The 21995-nt window shown below is 30.2% G+C and overlaps 1 protein-coding gene across 2 annotated transcripts in view; it reads left to right on the top strand.

Annotated features, from left to right (window-relative positions):
- LOC139519386 (myocyte-specific enhancer factor 2C-like) overlaps positions 1 to 21995 on the top strand; it is an 84713-nt gene that overhangs the window by 5631 nt on the left and 57087 nt on the right. Inside the window, exons 1-2 of one of the 2 annotated variants that reach the window (XM_071311414.1) lie at positions 6020 to 6206; positions 17089 to 17207. The gene's annotated coding sequence lies outside the window, so the exon portion shown is untranslated. Of the gene's footprint in view, positions 1 to 6019; positions 6207 to 17088; positions 17208 to 21995 lie in introns of those variants that run through there. The other variant, XM_071311413.1, reaches the window with a different exon arrangement.

Raw genomic sequence — 21995 nt, 5'->3', positions numbered from 1 at the left:
TATCACTCAAAAACCAAAGCATTTAGAGCAAATGGTAAAATTGTTTATCAGGTCAAGATCTATCTGCCCTGAAATTTTGAGATGAATTGGACAACCCGTTGATAGGTTGCTGCCCCTGAATTGGTAATTTTAAGGACATTTTGCTGTTTTTGGTTATTATCTTGAATTTTATTATTGATAGAGATAAACTGTAAACAGCAAAAATGTTAAGCAAAGTAAGATCTACAAATAAGTCAACAAGACCAAAATGGTCTGTTGATTTCTTTATGAGTTATTGCCCTTTATAGTCAATTTTTCATAAATCTTAGTTATCTTTTACAAAAATCTTCTCCTCTGAAACTACTGGGCCAAATTAAACCAAACTTGGCCACAATCATCATTGGGGTATTTAGTTTAAAAATTGTGTCCCGTGACCTGGCCAACCAACCAAGATGGCCGCCATGGCTAAAAATAGAACATAAGGGTGAAATGTAGATCTTGGCTTATAACTCTGAAACCGCAGCCTTTAGAGCAAATCTGACATGGAGTAAAATTGTTTATCAGGTCAAGATCGATCTGCCCTGAAATTTTCAGATGAATCTGACAACTCGTTGTTGGGTTGCTGCCCCTGAATTGGTAATTTTAAGGAAATTTTGCTGTTTTTGGTTATTATCTTGAATATTATTATAGATAGAGATAAACTGTAAACATCAATAATGTTAAGCAAAGTAAGATTTACAAATAAGTCAACATGACGGAAATGGTCAATTGACCCCTAAGGAGTTATTGTCCTTTATAGTCAATTTTTAACAATTTTCATAAAATTTGTAAATTTTAACTAACATTTTCCACTGAAACTACTGGGCCAAGTTCATTATAGATAGAGATAATTGTAAGTAGCAAGAATGTTCAGTAAAATAAGATGTACAAACACATCACCATCACCAAAACACAATTTTGTCATGAATCCATCTGCTTCCTTTGTTTAATATTCACATAGACCAAGGTGAGCGACACAGGCTCTTTAGAGTTTAGAGCCTCTAGTTTTATATAAATATGGCCGTTAGTTTTCTCGTTTGAATTGTTTTACATTGTCTTATCGGGGCCTTTTATAGCTGACTATGCGGTATGGGCTTTGCTCATTGTTGAAGCCGTACAGTGACCTTATAATAGTTGTTCATGTCTGTGTCATTTTGGTCTCTTCACTCACAGTGGACAGTTGTCTCATTGGCAATCATACCACATCTTCTTTTTTATACGTAATATGGTATGCTTGAAAGGTCTACATGTCTGTCAGACATGGTTTACCAGACTTTGACCTAATTTATGGATCAGTGGTCTATGTTAAAAATACATGAATAGATCTGTTTCTCATATACTGAAAGCAGGAGATAGACTTTATCTGGTTTTTGGAACAATTGTTAGATGAGCATATCAGTCTGGCAGATTTCATCTGACTGCGACCTCATTTTCACGGTTCATTGGTCAATGTTAAGTTTTGTTGTTTTGTCTGTCTGTCTTTACTATAAACAACAGGTCTGCTGTATATGGGGTATATTGGAAGTTGTACATGTCAGTCCCCCATGTTTCCTCTGACCATGACCTTATTTTCACAGTTCATTGGTCAATATTAAATTTTCTTTGTTTGATCTAATGCCATAAGCAATAAGTGTACTATAATTTTGTATGTAATGAGTGAAAGGTGTACATGTATGTTTGGTGTTTTATTTTTAATTATTTTTTTTTTATTCTTTTTTCTTTTTGTTACTAATAAATAAGCTTAGCTTTTGTTGTCACACATCAATGAGTCAATAAGAGAGTCTTTGGTGTGCTGTTTCTGGCAGCGGCAACAATTTGTTAAATATTGTGACTAGGTCAGTTTATGTGGAATCACAAATTGTAAATCATTTGATTAGTATTTGCACATCAAACTCCCATGGAGATAGTTTTGTCAGGCACCCTCAATCATAGTTAGTTAACTTTTAAACAATTGCTTGGTTTCAATAAAGTATACCACTTATTTTTGTTAATGATAAAAGAAAAATAGAAAGAAATTTTTAGCAGAGTTGCAATGAATCAATTTCACCAATTTACATGAGTTATGTAATGATAATACTTAAGGTAGTAAGCATCACTGTGAACTTAATATGAAGAACAGCAATAAAAGTGCTGTTCCTTTGCTTTTTTATGTTTTTTGCTGTGCATACAGTGATTTTGTGGCATGAATATTTTCCCCACAAGATATCCTTTCTTTTCTATCATATAGTTTTGTACTATGTTACCCAATACCTCTTGTTTTTTTACTTTGATTGACCTGATATTATAAAGTGACTTGGTTTCACAATGTTTGGTGTAGTTTAAAGATAAACAGCTTGTAGAAGAAGGATTATCAATATTTCAGACTACATTATTGATCAAAGTTGGATTTGTTTTCTGATTACCTGTTAATCAGCATCTTATCTTCTTCCTTGAAAGTCAACAAAGTAAACAAAAATCAATGTTATAAAACAATTTATAATTTATGTGATCAAATTGCACCTCAGAGTTTTATTTGCAATTCTAGATCAGAAAATCTCAGCAGGGAGAAAAGCCACATAAATATCAAAGCTAAAGTTTCAATTTTATGATGAATGATTCAATTTATATCACCAGCAGCTTAAAGTTTGTGACAAGGATGAAAGGATCTTGATACGTAGAAGTGCAAATCATCTTTTTAAGGTAGAAGTAATGTTATCACGGATGAATAACGAATATTAATATGGCAATGCTGGTGCCTTTTCTTTAAGTTGAAATATTTATTAGAGTGTTACGTAATCTGACTTTTAAGTCCAAGAATGTATGACATTATTTTTTAATAGCTTCTTGATGTAACATAACTTTGGTTTATATAGGACAGTTTGGGGATTTACACTTTTAAATTTCATCATTAGCGCCTGATACTCACGGATAGACTAGTCTCAGTGTACTGATCAAATCTTTTCAGTTTCTGAATTTAATTAAATGTTCTTAACTTAAAGATTGATGTAATAGAGAGAAACATATCGTATTAAGAAATAATTTTTCTGCAGCTAGAAGTTGTCCATTTTGAAGCATCAGTCTCTTTGAATAGAAGATATGTTAACTTTAATAATAATGTGTCCCCAGTACACGGATGCCCCACTTCCACTATCATTCTTTATGTTCAGTGGACCGTGAAATTGGTGTCAGAACTCTAATTTGGCATTAAAATTAGAAAGATCATATCACAAGAAACATATATACTAATTTTCAGGTTGATTGGACTTAAACTTCATCAAAAACTACCTTGACCAAAAACTTAAACCTGAAGCTGGACAGATGAAAGAACGAACAAACGGATGGAGGGACGAACGAACGGACGAACAGACCAGAAAACATAATGCCCCTCTACTATCGTAGGTGGGGCATAAAAACTTCTAAGACTGCTCTTTCTTATCCTAATATTCAGGCTTTTTGTAGGCTTTTAGGTAAAGAAAGCAGTTTCTTTGACAGACTATACAGTCTCTTGTGGAGAACTGTCTTATTGGCAATCATACCCCATCTTCTTAATTTTATTTATACAAGTTAGTTCAAACACACTAATGCAGAATATAATGCACACACAAATAAAAATGAAAATTAATTTGTATGATTTAATAAGATATAGGTTGACGCCTTTATTAAGTATGAGATGAATATTTAATTACTCCGGTAAGGACCTCTAGCTGGGACTTGTCACAAGCAGCTGTCAATAACAGGATATTAAGGTTTCATTTCACTCACTAAACAGTTAACTCAAAATCTTATTAAAGGAAATTGTTTCCTGGCAAATATTGCCCTGAATATTGTAGAAATATACATGTTTATGAGACTTTAATAATGGTGCTCAACTGCTGTCTTCAAGAATGATTCTAGAGATTGGTTGATATCACACCTGTGTTTGCATCAGAGTTACACGAACAAAATTTTTGTTAATGTTTTCAAGAATGAAATTTTAAAGCTTTCTTTGACCTATTTGTCATAATTCCTAACCAGCTGACTCATTAAACTCATGCTTTTCTTATATACAAATAGCTGCACTTATAAAAAACAGAAGTACAAATTGAACTGTACATATGTTACGCTTTCCTCTTTATCTACTTTCATTGCATTAAACTGACCCCAAGAGATTTTCAAGTAATATTTATTTTTTCTAGTCATTTAAGATTTGTAGTAAGTTTTTTGCTTTTGTTGAAACAAATTAAGACGCTTCACGAGCAACGTCTATAGCCAGGGGATTTGAGGGTCCCCGATTAGATGAACAAAAAACTCTGTTTTAGAATATAAAGATCAAGATACAGATAAAAGTTTGTCAGAACTTGAATAATGAACCCAAATAATAATCCTCTGAGACTTCCTAGCTATAATACTGTAAATTCACAAATTTATTGCCATTTTGTCATTTTAGCCCTAAAATCCGATTTTATTTCCTGTTGTAATTCATATAAAAAAATTTCAGAATGTGGGTTTAAATTATTACGATTATAACCGTGTTTAGTGTTGAATTTTTTGCAATAATAAAAACATCTCAATAATTTCTGTATTTACAGTACCTTAAGTAAATTTGATGCAGAAATATTATTAGGTTCAATGCATCTTTTATGCATCATGTAAAGTTCTTTATACTGTTATGATTTATATTATTTTTGTGAATACCAATTTTCATGGATTCAAAAAAATGTTTCTTTTCCTAGATATTTGAATTTTCGTTGTTTTTCTATAGTCTGCATACAAGCCTAATAAAGCATGCAGAAAAATCTAACTTCATTGAACATTTATTGTACTTTAGTCTATACTAACGCAATCCACAACACAAATTTAATAACTTTTCACCAAAGCTGCAATTTGAATTTTCGTGACACACCTCCTAAATAATTTAATGTAACGAAAAACCATGAAGAGTCATTAGTCATGTGCTGCATATTTTCATAAATCATCTTAATGGACCAAACTTTTACAAGTTCTTTATGTTAATATCTAATAACATTTTGGTCATTAAAATTTTGGGAATAGCACAATGTGCAGAATATTAATGTTAGCTACTTGTATCTATTTTGTTGCTGCTAATCTATTGGTCATACTTTCACCTGCAGCTATAATACAAGTTTATATCTGTTTGTATGTTGACTTGAGTGGAAGTGTTTTGTTCTTTGAATTATCTTGTAGTTTTGTATTTTTGAACTTTTATGGTTTACTTTTATTAATTGTTATTTGGACGGAGAGTTGTCTCATTGGCACTCACACTACATCTTCATATATCTATTGTACCCTCGTTTCAGTCGCAAATTAGGAATCTGTAATTAAGTGGTTGTGGTTGGTTGCTTTCGTCATATTTGTTAATTGTTTATTGTTTTGTCATTATTCATACAGGCAATTGGTTTTATTTTTCATTTTGTCGCCTTTTAAAGGTGACTTAATTCGGTGGGTTTTGCTCGTTGTTGAAGACCAAACATTGACCTAAAGTATCTTACATCCACGTTGTTTGGTCTCTGGTGGAGAATTGTTTCATTTACAATCATACCCCATTTTCTTGTTTTATTATTTTGTTTGTATTGAATTGATACTAGTCACTTTCTAAATGAACTTTAACAATGCAAAAATCACAATGAAGGGTATTTACTTTTATCTATTGTTAGTTAATATTTGTTTATATATTAAATCTTTATTAGGTTTGAATCAAAAGATATTTAGGGTATTCACTTTTATTTGGAGAACGTTGGCCTCACATTACCAACCTTATACCTCTAGGGTGTGTCAAAACAGTTGTGTCTTTTAAAACATACTCTTATGTTCCCTTATCTAAACAATATAGCCAAATACTGTATGGCTACAACAAACACTTGAATCTCAGGGAAATGGCGTAATGACCCCAAAGTAAAATTATTAAAATCAAATTATTCATTGTAATGAACCTGAATCAAACTGGTTATTGACCGAATAAAACAAAAAATTTAAACTAATATTTAAAATTTTGATACCTTCATGCCTCAATAGTAAAAAGATTGATTAAATATATGTCTTGTCAGTTTGTTTATATACATTTTTAAGACGACAATCGAGGCTCCATATTAGACATGTAACGGAATGTTTTACATCTAATTATGTGTTTGGCGTTAAGTGTAGGTTTTGCAAGCATATAGACTGTATTGATTATAGTCATGTTATGCCTGGAGCTGTGAAGCCAGAAACATGTGAGTGTCTTATGTATTGTATTTCTCTATTATACAGTTTTCAATGGTGTTCAAGTATTTTTTAAAGGAACAGTACAGTTTAAATGAGCTCAAATGTTGCATTATGTTAGCTTCTTCCTGATATAGCGTGATCACTTTCTTTTCTTATATTTCCATCTCTGATCATCTCTAATGTCACGTTGCCAAAGGCTGATTTCAGGTTAATTTGTTTAAAGGTGTACTTTACCAAAGGTCAATGCCATATATATTTTATTAAAATTTATTTGTTTCTTATAATATTTTAGTTCTGATTGATTTGTATAAGATATATATAAAAGGTTTAAGAATTTCGCATTGTCCAAATTCAGACATTGATCAGCCGGACGGACATATTGACCTGTCCATAGACTTCATGAAGAATTAGAACCTGAAGTTCCATGATGAAAACATTCACCTTTTAATTTGACATACTTTTGTGTCATTGTTTTATTATTCAAATGAAATAGATTGAAATAAAATAGATTGAAATTTTTAAAAGCTGAACTATTAATGCAACTTAATTTGATTTTGTTTTTATGCATCACAAATCAGAGGTTTTCAGTGGCTTGTTTCATAAGTTTTACAATGTAGTTTGAATATGAAAGATTAATTTTTGGGTTCTATCAATAAACTTTTTTCATCTTAAAGATTTGGAACTTTATTTTTTCGTCCAACAATTGGCTTATAGACCAGAAACCTATCTATTATGGGTATGGTGATCAAAACATCAGCCTAGGCCTAATTTTCTCAAAACATATTTTGTTGGTAATTTTGTTTAAATGAAAAAAAATGTATTAGAGAAAATAAGAAAGAAATGTTTATTGGATTTATTTGCTTATATTTGTAGTCTTCCTTTATTGGCATTAAATATGTATATATCTGAATAATATAACTTTCAATTCACCTAGGTAACCTAATTTCAATAAGGTTTATCTTTGCTGGATATAAGTGATTTTGATGATATTTTTCTGAACCTTTTCAGACCTGTATTGGGAGGTTCCTGTAGAGTTACTAAGTACCATTTACAGCCAGGAAAAAAATGTACTAAAACAATGACCTGTTGTTTTTATAATTATACAAAAAATGTTAACATTATATAATTACTGGGTTATTTTGTATTCATTATAACTATTAAATAGAATATTGTCTTGTGATTTTTAGCTCACCTGGCCTAAAAGGCCATGTGAGCTTTTCTCATCACTTGGCGTCCGTCGTCGTCGTCGTCGTCGTCGTCGACGTCGTCGTCGTCGTCGTTAACAATTTTTCAAACATCTTCTCCTCTGAAACTACTGAATGGATTTGAATGAAACTTAAAATGATTGTTCCTTAGTATATCCTGCACAAAATGTGCGCTTCGATTTTTGATCCATCAAAAAACATGGCCGCCGTTACTTAAAATAGAACATAGGGGTCAAATGCAGTTTTTGGCTTATATCTCAAAAACGAAAGCATTTAGAGCAAATCTGACACGGGGTAAAAATGTTCATTAGGTCAAGATCTATCAGCCCTGAAATTTTCAGATGAATCAAACAAACCATTGTTGGGTTGCTGCCACTTAATTGGTAATTTTAAGGAAATTTTGCATTTTTTGGTCATTATCTTGAATATTATTATAGATAAAGATAAACTGTAAACAGCAAAAAAGATCAGCAAAGTAAGATCTACAAATAAGTTAATATGACCAAAATTGTCAATTGACCCCTTAAGGGGTTATTGTCCTTTAATGACAATTTTTCACAATTTGTTCATCATATTTGCTAACTTTAAAAAATCTTCTCCTCTGAAACTACTGAATGGATTTGGTTAAAACTTAGCATGATTGTTTCTTAGATTATCCTGCACAAAGTGTGTGCTTTGATTTTTGATCCGTCAAAAAACATGGCCGCCGTTACTTAAAATAGAACATAGGGGTCAAATGCAGTTTTTGGCTTATATCTCAAAAACGAAAGCATTTAGAGCAAATCTGACATGGAGTAAAAATGTTCATTAGGTCAAGATCTATCAGCCCTGAAATTTTCAGATGAATCAAACAAACCATTGTTGGGTTGCTGCCACTTAATTGGTAATTTTAAGGAAATTTTGCAGTTTTTGGTCATTATCTTGAATATTATTATAGATAAAGATAAACTGTAAACAGCAAAAAAGATCAGCAAAGTAAGATCTACAAATAAGTTAATATGACCAAAATTGTCAATTGACCCTTAAGGGGTTATTGTCCTTTAATGACAATTTTTCACAATTTGTTCATCATATTTGCTAACTTTAAAAAATCTTCTCCTCTGAAACTACTGAATGGATTTGGTTAAAACTTAGCATGGTTGTTCCTTAGATTATCCTGCACAAAGTGTGTGCTTTGATTTTTGATCCGTCAAAAAACATGGCCGCCGTTACTTAAAATAGAACATAGGGGTCAAATGCAGTTTTTGGCTTATATCTCAAAAACGAAAGCATTAAGAGCAAATCTGACATGGAGTAAAAATGTTCATTAGGTCAATATCTATCAGCCCTGAAATTTTCAGATGAATCAAACATCCAATTGTTGGGTTGCTGCCACTTAATTGGTAATTTTAAGGAAATTTTGCAGTTTTTGGTCATTATCTGGAATATTATTATAGATAAAGATAAACTGTAAACAGCAAATATGATCAGCAAAGTAAGATCTACAAATAAGTCAATTTGACCAAAATTGTCAATTGACCTCTTTAGGAGTTATTGCCCTTTAAAGACTTTTTTCACAATTTGTTCATCATGTTGACTTACTTTAAAAAATCTTCTCTTATGAAACTGCTGTATCAATTTCAGCCAAACTTAGGCTAAATGAGTTTCAGAGTTTCAGAGTATCTAGTATAAATTTTATATTTCATTTCCTTGTATGTCAAGAAACATAGCTCCTATGGCTAAAATAGAACATAGGAGAAAATGATTTTTTTTTTGCTTTTGAAGAAAATAGGACGATTCAAAGAACATTTAAATAAATTGAAAAGCCAAAATAATCATTGATGAGAGATTAAACCAAAAAAATTCAGGTGAGCGATTCAGGCTCTTGAGAGCCTCTTGTTTTGTAATAAAAAGGTCCTTGCAGAGAAAAATGTAAGCAGAGTTCCATTTGAGGTGAAATAATTTTATTTTGGGGTCTGAGCTTTTCATGTTAAAAGTTATTACAGAAATGGATTTTGGACCCACCTAACTTATGAAGTGATCATTTCATTATCATGGATTTAATAAAAATAAATTTCTTTAACATCATTAATTTAAGCTTTTTTTTAATGATTCTAGGAATATTAATTATGTTAATTGTTTACTTATTCATAAAATATACTATTTAAAGGGCAAATGTTTGGAAAGTATTTAGCATTCATTTTAATTGGGTTTTTTTCTTTTTTAATTTTATGGTTTGTGTCTTTTTATGCAACATTTTATGTATATTTTTTCACTTATCATAGAGAGATATAAAAAATATGATTGCTTACTTAAACAGTTATTTAATATTTATTAATCTTCAGTTATTACTTACATAACGGTGTATGCCTATTTTCACCTTTTATAATAAATTGTTGATCTTCACATGACCATAATGACCATGTTTTATTCCCCATTTAATTTTATTGTCATCATTTGAGTGCCAGTTGTTGCTCCTTAACGCCTTTATAATAGCTTTTGACAATAACTTTTAATAAAGAAGTGTGCCCTTAAACCATTAATTAGCCGCTTCACCTTTATCCATGGTTGTTTCATGGTTCACTAGACATTAGCGGTTCTTTTCAATTGCTCCATTAAAATTATGGATGATCATGAGGACATAGAAATTAAAGAAAGTGCTGTTTGAATAATGGTGATTAGAATTTTCGCAATAGGCTGACCTTTGGTCATCACCTTTGATCCACGGTCTGAGGACAGGTGCAGTAACTGCATCACAACATTTGGTATGATTTTAATAATTCTTAGATGCATCAAAGGAGAAAGTATTGTTGCATGCATCTGTCCATATTTCAGAATTTCCATATCAAAATTACATGTCTTATCGTGAAATAATGTGAATTTAATGACCGAAAGTAAATATCAACAAGACATGTCATTTTGGAATAAATTTTGAAAAAAATTGGCAACAGAGAAAAAAGTTAACACATGATGAAGCCATTAATCATTTAGACATTTTCATTATTTTCCTTGAATAAATTTTGTGTCAGTTCAGATATGTTTTTGGCAGAAACTGTGGTCATTTTTCATAAATTTTAGCATGCATGACCACATACTGCCAAAAGGATTGTTATTGGTGACCATTAGGTCTATAACAGTTTATTGGTGTTTTAATAAATCATCTAAAGAATTATCATCTTGTTTTTGTATTCAATTTAAAGTTTCCAAAGATTTAGTGGTCGGTAAACAGGTTTGGACATGCATCTCTTGCTTAGGTTCTTGTTAGTTAAGTTTAAACATATTTATTTATAGTGGATTGGGAAACAAGTTTTGCAACTTATATTAATTCCTTTCCACTTTGTGGGTGCGAGTGCTGCCTTGTAGGTTCTTGTTGAAACAAAAATAAAACGGGTTGAAGATTTTATATGAAGTCATATTTTTGGTTTTTTTTAATATTTTTTAATCAAAATGTGATGTTAATTTATTTGAAATTTTCATCTCTTGAATTATCTTTTATACAATATGCTTAGCTAGAATACATTGTTGCATTAAGCCATTAACTCAAAGCAAGCACAACATTTCTATAGAGAGATATCGAAGGATTTGCTCAGTTTCTATCTAAAAGTTTGGTATTTTTGTTAATACCTTTTTTTAAAAGAAGAAGACATATTTGATAGCTAAAATCCATATCAAGAAAAAAAAATTCTAATAAAGCCAAACAGAGATCCATGTTTGTTTGAAATCAAAAAGTGTGTGAGTCAAACAATAAACGTATACATGCATAAACAGGGACTTTCTATACTAAGTATTATAGCATAAAGCTATCATTATTTGAATTGAAATTGAAACTTTTTTTACAACTACTGGTATGATCTTTCCAATATTTTCAATAATAAAAACATGGTAAAGTTAACTATCTATATCTTTTGGAACAGACGTACACATTACTCATAGCTGTGTTTTTTCTTCCGGTAACACATGTTCTTGCACATTAAAAAAGATTCAATATGTATATATCTTGTTTTCCATGCAATTACTCGTGTATAAAATCCCCATGTATAGTATTACTTTGATAGTAACCTTTAGTTAATAATTATTGATTTCAACACTTTAATGTATCCTCTTTTCCTGAAAATCTTTCTATCTGATTTGATAGTATGTTCTGTCACGTAAAAATATTTTTATGGTTTCTTATTATTGATACTTGAGTTTTGTTTTCTGATCGATGTTATAGCAATTTTAGAAAAATAAAAAAAAATGTTTTATTTACCAATTTAATCAGAGAAGGAAATATAATGGATATAATTAGTAACAATATTTGAAATACCAATATTTTTGCACTGACCCATCAGATATAGAACTTAGATACCAATGGCATACATGGTAATTATTAAAAATATTCTGGGTATTTACATGCTCGGACAATTTTTACTTTAAAGTAATTTTGAAAAATGACACTTTTTAAAAATTTCATCTTTTTAAAAGTTTGTTTTGATTAGCTATCCTTTAACACACCAAATTACTAGGACAATTGGTAATATTATGCACCTGTTCGCATGTACCTCAAAAAAATGTTTTCTGTTCTCTGCCATTAGTTTGCCTCAACCAAATGGTATGGAACTTATTCACCATCAAAGAAAATTAGGCTTATTTAATACTACAAAACACATATCAACTTCAACTATTTGGGTGGCTTCACTTTTACTGGTCCCAAGTTATTCCCCTTTATTATGTTCTATGCAAGTTAACTGAAGTTGTTGTATGTCAGAATGCCTGTTTACTCATGGACATTTTGCATGCTGAGTTTTGGGGCGTTTTACTGTTGAAGATTATCAATGTTGTAAGTCTATTTCTCAAACCATTTTAATTACTGCTAAGGGCAGGCTTATCATGAATTTTTATGTACATCTTCTGTCAGTGATGACTTGATTAAAGTATATTCTGTGAAAATTTAGTCTCATATCAGAAACACATAAAATTTCTGTTTCATAATCAATTTTTTTTTTTCATTTATCCTGTCATCTTCATCTTCATCTTCAATTTATGATGCTTATGAAATATAAGTTGTCAAATCCAATTGGTATTTTTACACAAATATATGGTCTTTTTCTTTCTAAATTTCCATTCTCAATTTTAGCATTTAGGAGGGGGCAGGACCTTTTTCAGGACGTCAGGATTGGGTTTTTTTAAGCTTATGATTTTGAGATTGACCCTTTTGGGATCAGGGATATCTTTTTTGAATTTTGGGATGTTTTTTTAAATTTTTTTTAATTTGAGACCTTAGCATTTCATGTTTAATTAAGCCTGGGATTTCGGGATCAGGACCCCTACAACCCCCTCTCATTTAGCATTCACCTATCAATCTACTTTGTAACCAGAGAAGGTTATAACTTAATTTGAAATTGCTGTATTTTACAAGAACTTGCAAAAAGAAATTTACTTATCTATATAATCTTCCATTTGATCTTTAATACCCTAGTATCTATATATTTTAGTATAATATAAATACTCTGAGGATTTCTTGGTATACCATATACCGACCGTGCAAGGGCTGTATTAAGGCCGTTAAAAACTTCCATTTGTTGTTGGTATACCATATCATTTTTCCGAATTTTTTAGCAGTTTACATTTTGTATATATACTTTTATTTGTATATATATATAGCCTAGGTGGTTGAGTGGTCTGGTGTGATGGGCACACAGTGCAAGGTGATTTGGTGCCACCGTGAATATCCACTTTGCACATATATATATAATTCTTCTAAATAACAGCCCAACAATGTTAGATCTGTAAATTTGTGGAAGCAAATTTTTTGTTCTTCCCTGGCCGGGATATTCGAACTCATGCTATTGGGATATTGTGGCACCAAATCACCTTGCACTGTGTGCCCATCACACCAGACCACTCAACCACCTAGGCTATATATATATACAAATAAAAGTAAATTACTGAAGAACCAACTTTTGTACAGTTTTCATTATAAATTTGAGTACATTATAGTACACACAAATTTAATTTTACATTTTCTACATTATTTGATAATAGATGTTAAACTTTCTTAGATTTTATACAAAATTTGCTCCATGAACTTCTAGTTATAATATAATGATAGATTAATTACTGAGTTATGCCTTGAAATCCTTGTTTTTACTCCTTCTGTTACAAACTCATTACTTTTATAACATGATACATTTAATTGTCAAAGGTTTTTACAGCCTTCAGATTGTTCTAATATTACAACAGTTCTCAGGAATGAATTTAATTCCATCCTGAAAAATGATATACATGTATATATATATATATATATACAAAATATAGGGCAAGGATTAAAATATTTGTTTTCAGTTTTTGCAATTCTATCCAGGCACAGATTCAGACAGGGGGAGACAATGGTTACAACTCCCCCTAAAAACAGGAGGAAAATGATTTATAATTAAAATTACAGCCAATTTTTGGGTCACACTATCAAACTCTTAATTCCCAGAAGCATTACGTCCCAAATCCTGCTTCCATACTTTATATCAAAATGGCTACTGGGTAGTATTTGTTACTATTCTAACAATTTCAAATGAAATTTCAAATTTGATAAACTGCCTTTTTCAATGAAATTATTAAAAAAAAAATCCCATCTTTGCAGTTTATAGTTTAAAGGAGGAAACAATTATTTTATAATTTTGACAAAGACATTTTCAGGATGTTTCAATAAAGTGTAAACAGTTAACATGAATTTATTTTGACCTAGATATTTTCTGTTGATTAGACAGAAAAACGCTTTATATTGTTTTGAAGAATATTTTCTGTGAAGTTGAATAAACCCATATTGCCAATTTCTTGGTATTGTACTTAGTTTTTTTGCCAATTTTCAAAAGAACTTACCAATTTTATTCATTATTAATCATGATTGAATTGAGGAAAAAGGGTGGAAAGGGGGGGGGGGGGGGAGTCCATGCGTATTCTGAGATTTGAAAGCCTTTGTATGAATGAATACTTATACTCATAAATAACAGAGAACATCATACAAGTGCAGAGCATTGTGTGTTTTTAAAATACAAGTTTAACCATTCCACATATTCATGTACATGTCCAAAGTCAGTAATTGCATGTTGTCATTGGAGAATTTGGTACATGGAATATTTTGAGACTTTGTTTATTCAACATAAATATTAGGAGATGTTTTATGATTGCCCATGAGACAACTATCCACCTAAGTTCAAATGAAGCTGATGTAAGCAATCAAATATATTCTGTACTCTGGGTCATTTTTTGTTTGAACTATTGATTTTGCCATTTGATTAGGGACTTTCCTTTTTTGAATTTTCCTCGAAGTTCAGTATTTTTGTGTTTTTACTTTTTTCATAATGACATAAAAAAGTTGTTAATAAGTAAAATCCTTAGTACATTTTGACTTTGATAAATTGTTGGGTTAATGTCTCATTGACATATGCCTCACATATCTACTTTTATTCAAATGTATGTCATTTTGTTTTCTATTGTAAAGCTCCTTTATTATACATTGAGACCTGGGACTAATACATGAATGGTTCCAGCTGATACTTAAAGGGATTCACTGGGTGTCGGAACATAAAGGATGTTTATACAGAAATCATATTATATTATATAAATATTAACCATAACTGATCAGTCATATAAAAAACTGATTAAAATTTGTATTGGTACATAAAGGTGGGTTTTAATGGAAAATAAATAGGCCATATCATGATGGAGGTCAATATGAAATGTCATTTAAGGTTAAAAGGATAAGAGTTGACTTCAGATAGATGGATATAGGTTACACTTTTTAATGTAGGATAGCTGTTACTCTTTTTATTATTTGCTGTTCCTTTTAAAATGCTTCTTTAAAAAAACATGTTAAATGGATAATGATTGCCAAACATTACCTTTCCACCCTATGAGGTAAATGGACATCTTGACCAGATTTGAAGTTGAGTGGATTATAACTGTCCATCTGTCCAGTTATATTGACCACTGGCATTGTCCTAGACCTTTGATGTTGTCTGAGTAGCCCCTCCCATTATGATCAACATCTGCAGTAACAGTTAAATTTCTCTCACTTTTCAACTTGTTGAAAATTTTAAAGTTTTTCTAAATGATAGGAATGGCTTAAGTAGTACTGAATATATAAAGGTAAGATTTTTTGATGAAAATATTTATTTCCTGGTCTATTACAAAATTAAATCCGATTTTTTGTAAATGGTGTTTTGAAATTGTTTTCAATACTTTAGAAATTTTCATTGTAACAGTTAATGCACTTTTAGTGGTATCTTAATTTTATATTTGAACTGATCAATTAAAGTAGCAGAAACATTGAATTGGCTAATAGGTATTAAAGCATGAATACCATTGGTGGCATTTGAATGTTTTCTTCTCTTTGGTCAGGTTGTTCGCTCTTGGAAACTTTCCCCCCGTCCATTCTTCATTTTATATTGAAAAGAAATTGCATACTATATTTGAAAATGTAAGTAGGCCTCTTTTAGTTTTATTGTTGTTGGGATGCTGTATAATTGATGTATGGGTACATTAACACATCTTTCTGCCAAAACACATTTTTCTCTGGAAAAAGTATTAAACAGCAAATTTATCTAATTCAGCGTAAAGTTATTATTTAGAATTGGAATTTTATCACAATTTCTGTTTATTTAAAAATATTCATGTTGACATCTTACAGAGAAACAATCATCACAATCAATAAAACATCATCTTGAAGTTTGTAATACAAAACGTAACAGGGGCTTCCCTGTTTTAGAGGACAAAAAGTCCAAAACTTCTTGTTCCTTAAATACAATCATCATACAAATTATTCCCAGTGACCAAAGACTGAGTTTAATTGAATGAACTCTTTTGCATGTTATTTGTGATATTATATAAGTCACCGTAGAAAAGAACTGTTTAAGTGATAACCCTAGTTCTGTAAGGTTTTAGTATTTTAATTCATGGCGGAGACTATCTGTCACCATTCATCATAAATATGATTTATAAAAGCATTGGACTTTTTCCTTAGGATATATTTTCTCATGTACATTTAAGTGGCCTATAGTATTTTCCTGAAATAAACATGCTAGAAATATACATGTTAAGATGCTGTTTCACATATATATCACCAAGAGAAAAAAGAATAGGAAATTAAACAAACCTCTGTCACAAATCAAATGTTAGTGCAGAACGTTACACGATTATAGTTGAATAAGAATTTTTATTTATTTCAAATATTTTTTTTGTAAAAGCAGTGATTGAATAAAAAAATAAGAAGATGTGGTATGAATACCCATGAGACAACTCTCCACCAGAGACCAAATAACATAGAAGTTAAGAACTAAAGTACAGCAACAAATGACAATTACTAAAAACCTAAATCACATTTTACATTCTAAATGGGTTCTGCTTCTGTTAAAACAATTGCATTTAAAGTGCAACTTCTGAAAATAAAATTCAAGAACATTATTATTTATAAGTATAATTTAGGAGCTTAAATGGATGGATGGATGGATGGATGGATGAAATTATGAATGGATAAATATATTCAGGTAACAACAATTAGAGGGTTTCATTTATAATATTAAGTTGAGGGAGTGATATTTGCCAGAGATGCAACTATACGAAAGTTTGAAAACATTTTAAATTGTCATTGATATTAACATATTTTCCATCTGATTTTGGTAAAAGAATATTGTAATAATTGTAACGTGAGGAATTATTTTGTTAATTTTAGAAATGTTACAGTTGAAAGCCAGCAAACAATATTTAGAAGCATAAACTTCACATTCAAAGAGAAATATCCAAAGCAAACATTGAAGACCACTTACAAGATCCAAGGAGACTTGGCAGCAGGTATGTACTCTAAAAAGCAAAATAAAATGGAAAAATGGGGGTAGAAGATACCTAAGGAACAACAAAACTCACAAGTTATAGAGATACAATTTCCTTTAATGGCCTTTGTTAGTATTGTATGTTTTTTTAGTTTGGTTCATTTGTGTGACATCCATTTTCACTGAGCTAGTGCACATTTTTGTTTGAGTGCCAGCTTTTATTACTGTTTTGAAGATTCATTGGAGGCCTTGGACCGTTTTCTGCTCTTGGTCAAGTTGTTGTCTCTTTGACCCAGTCCCCATTTCCATTCTCAATTTTACCCATGTATTTTTACTTTGTAAAATATTCAAATACTTTGATTTAGTGAAAAGGATGGGGTTACTGTAAATACAGAAATAATTGCAATGTTTTTATTAATGTGACAAATGGGATAGCATCAGGTTTTCGCAATAATAAAAACTTGCATTCATAATTTCAGCAGTGATTTTGCTTCAAAGATTTTTTTGTAATCACATTCATAAGATTTTTCATTTTTCCCAGTTAATTCAAGGAATTGCAATGATAAATATGCATATTAATTTCTAAATTTACAGTTTACAATTGTTTTAACCATTTTTACATCATTCTATGGTCTTGATTTAATAATATGCATAAAATTGTCACTGAAAAACTACATAAAACTATATCTTACAGATAGTTGTCTCATGGCAATCTTTATACAAAAGTTCATGTAATTTTTCATTTTTACCTCAGAGTGATCATCATGAGGAAATAGCAAAAATTTGGTGTAAATATTGACAAGTATACTGCCTATCCATGTTCAAATGAGCATATAGCATGACATGAAAGAATTGTTAGGATTTTAATGGGAAAATTCAAACTTGTTTTTAACACCAACATTGACAGATTTTAAGATCGGTTTCCTTTATCCATCTATCTAAGTCATTTTCTTTTATTTTAAGCATATTAAAGTTTCAGAGTCTTAATTTACACTGTTGTATTGTTTTTTTTTGGTTGGCCCAATTTTCATTGCAGTTTAAAATACACTGGAAAAGATGCTAACTTTTCAGAACAAAACATCAATATGGTCAAGTTTGTGATTGAATTATCAAAAAAAAAAGTTGTTTAAATGAAGATTTTTTTTTAGTGTGTGGATCGTACTGTTGGTTCATTTATTATCAGGGATTTAAAGAAATTTTTTTTTTTTATGGATATTTCAATTTTGGGTTTTTCAAAAGTCTACATACAAGCCTGCAGAAGATGTTAATCATTTAAAGTAGTAGTGTCTATGAAATCCATGAAAATTGGTCTCTAATGAATAATGATGAATCAGCAGTTTGTTCACTAAGTTAAATTATTTCCAGTCGAAAGAACTGTTTGAAAAGAAACCAACAAAAATACAATTTTTAAATATGTAAAAAAAAAAAAATTACATTACATAACATGTATAATAATGATATTTTCACAGCAATATTAGTTTTTGACTTAATTTGTAAATATGTATATCAACCCTGTGTGCAACATATGACATACATTTAAAGATTATGTATCATGTTTTCAAATGCATTGATTTATTTCAAGGTTACAAAAAAAATTCTGTATTTATGTTATTGCTCTATTTTTATAGAATTTTGAGTTCATACAATAAAAGGTCTTTAATTTTGTTGCCATCCCTATGGTAGTTAAAAATTTATATGTACCTTAGGTGTGAAACATTACATGTACCTTAGGTGTGAAACATTACAATCTATTTGATATATTCCAAAAGTGTGAAGAAAATACTGTTACTTTAAAACCTAAGTGTAAATGGATATTAAATTATTATTATCGCAGTCACACCCCCCAGTAAAGGCCAATATATCATACATGTGTAGTGTGCTTATAAAATCAGTTCGGTCATCGGGCAGATTTTCATGATTTTACAACAATCCTTTTCTCCACTCCTGATTTAACACAGATCACATCTATCTGCCCTATATCCTGCATTAATCTTTGTCCTTTTTTTACACCAATTGCATCTATTTACTCTTTCTCCCCATAAATTTCAGATTCTCTCCTAGTTTTATACAAATCAGATTTATCGGCCCTTTTGCCCAATAAATCTGCAACTCTCTCCTGGTTTTACACGTACTGATTTCATCTGAGAGTTTCCCTGCTCAATTAATCTTTAAATCCCTCCTTTTAATTTTGTTACAATTATTGGGCTCCCTGTTTTACTGGAAGATAAGTAGATCCAAATTCTGAGTACTCCCAGTATTTAATTTTGGAACCCTTAATTGTCTGTCTAAAAAAAAAAAAAAAAAATCAGATTCTCTATATACATATTCTTTTTTTACTCAGCATATTGAACTTTTGCAAAAATAGAATATGATAATTGAAATGATACCTTTTATATCTGTCCTAAATATCAAAATATAAACTAACTTATGAAGAGTCCTAAATATCACTGTGTTATCATGGATAATAGAACCAAACTATGAAGTAAAGGATAGGTAGAAATAGAACTGTATTTATTAGTCTAACATACCAATAACAAATATAGATATATATATAGTTCAATCTAGCATCATGCAATATCAAATTAAAAATAAAGTGTGTAAAGTTGTTCTAAGTGATGTCATAGTTTGGTGCTGAGATTAAAGGATACTGAGGTATCCGTGAGTGTATAAAAGCAGATAGTAGAATAGCGTTAGATTTACAAAACTATAGACTTCATATTTACAAGATGTTCTTGTTAAAATGGGCTTTTGAACAGTATGAATAAACCTGCCTAACACATAGTATAGTTTTCATTGATATGAGATATTTCATATGTCACATTCTAATAATCTGCAACTGAAGTCAAGACATACACAATATAATGCTGAGTTCACACGTAATTCGAATTCGATTCGCATTAACTAATTCGAATTAATTTAATTCACATTCGAAACGTTTTAAGTCCTAACGTCAATTCTAATTCGAATTGCAATGCGTGTCAAATTTGTTTTACTGTCCAAACGATGTTAACTTTTAATTCGTATTAACAAAAGCGTATTTCTAATGTGAATTGGCTAATTAGAATAAGCTAATTGAAATCAATTCGAATTAAAATAGAAGATTGTGTGAACGCGATAAGCGAATTCGATTCACATTCGATTCGAATTCAATTCGAATTAAATTTACGTGTGAACGAGGCATTAGATATATGTCAGAAAATAGAAACTTTTTCGTACGAGTCTGAGAAACTTGGGAGGGATAAGGTTTTACTGAGCCGGTCTCCAGTTCTGTGCCAAAAAAAGTTTATATTTTTCTGACATTGACATAATATTGTTTTTATACTCCAACTTAAATTAATACATTGATAGCTATTCAAATTTGTAACACAAATTTCAAACTTATTTTCAACTCCTGATTGTGGAAAAATTGTTCCATAATGAAACTGACATTATACAAAATATAGTTATGTTACTATATTTAGGAAATAAACACAACTAGTTGGAGCATACATTTAAATGTGTGAAGCAATTAATATGTACAAATCTGGTTCTAGCACCAATAATTCCAAAGAATTGTGAGACAATGATACAAATGTATAAAACTTCCATTAGTTATTATTTTACACCAGATGATGATAATTACATCTTGATACAGGTATTTTCATGTGTAAAAACATCAAGTTAGATAGGGTTGTGTTACAGTTTTATTTCTGATATTCTCAATTTTCATAATCCTGACTTAAAATAGATAATTTTGATGTAATCAGTATTCTAAACATAGCTGAAAATTGGCATGTATATGCAAATACTTTTTCAGATAGTCCAATTTTTTAAAGATATCCAAACATTTAGGATTAGCATGCAATGAACATTCAGATTTTTAATAAAACTATTTATTCTCTATACTGTAAATTCAGAAATTATTGCAAGGTTTTTATTATTGCGAAAAATGCGACAGAGTTGTTTAATTTAAACCCTCATTTTAAAATATTTCATATATCACAGGATTTTTCTCAAAATCGTAAAAGTTAAAATCTCATTTAGGTCTAAAATGACAAAATCGCAATAATAAATGCACGCAATAATTTCTGAATTTACAGTAGTTAATGAATTTTATTTTCCTAGACATTTGAGGACACATTAAACTTGAAATAAGAATACTCTGAGATTTTATTGAAATTTATCTGTACCCTTTGGAACAATCTGTACGGTTTTGAAACACTGTACGCCTTGGAAACCCTTTATTCTTGGAACTGATAGCACTCAGGTCAAAAATAAGGTTTCAGAGCTGAAATCTGACAAATAGGTATCTGTTAATGATTTATTTAATTATTTTCAAACTGTTAGTTAAGGTATTATTTACATTTTGAGTTTGGTTGCCTTTATCAGATTTGCATTTACCACAATATTGACAAAATATAGCATTCAAGAAATTGACCATTTCAGAGGTTTCAATCTTGTATGTGTCAGTGTAAATTATTTTTGTAAAATCCTTAAACATCTGGGACTATTATACTAGTGTTATAGTCCAAGTTAATATATACTGAAATATAAACAACAGAAAATATTGGTAACAGTGGTCAGTTTGGTAAAGTTAAATCAGATGACCTTGTCTAACCTTTGTTATGGACATTGCTTGAGGCAAGATTGTTTTAGATATTATTTTGTACATTATATTTACTATTATAAGTCAAGGTAAATTGTCATTTATAAAAACAACTTTGTCCACTTTGTTATCCAAACATATATAGGGACCACACAGCAGAAATTTGATTTGAACTAAATAACAATGAGGTCAATTTTATTCAGATGCAGCTATTTCCACAGATTG

Source organism: Mytilus edulis, chromosome 4, assembly GCF_963676685.1.
Source record: "Mytilus edulis chromosome 4, xbMytEdul2.2, whole genome shotgun sequence".
Lineage (NCBI taxonomy): Eukaryota > Metazoa > Mollusca > Bivalvia > Mytilida > Mytilidae > Mytilus > Mytilus edulis.
The sequence above is the reverse complement of the archived record's forward strand: the minus strand, read 5'-3'. Positions and strand labels throughout refer to the sequence as shown.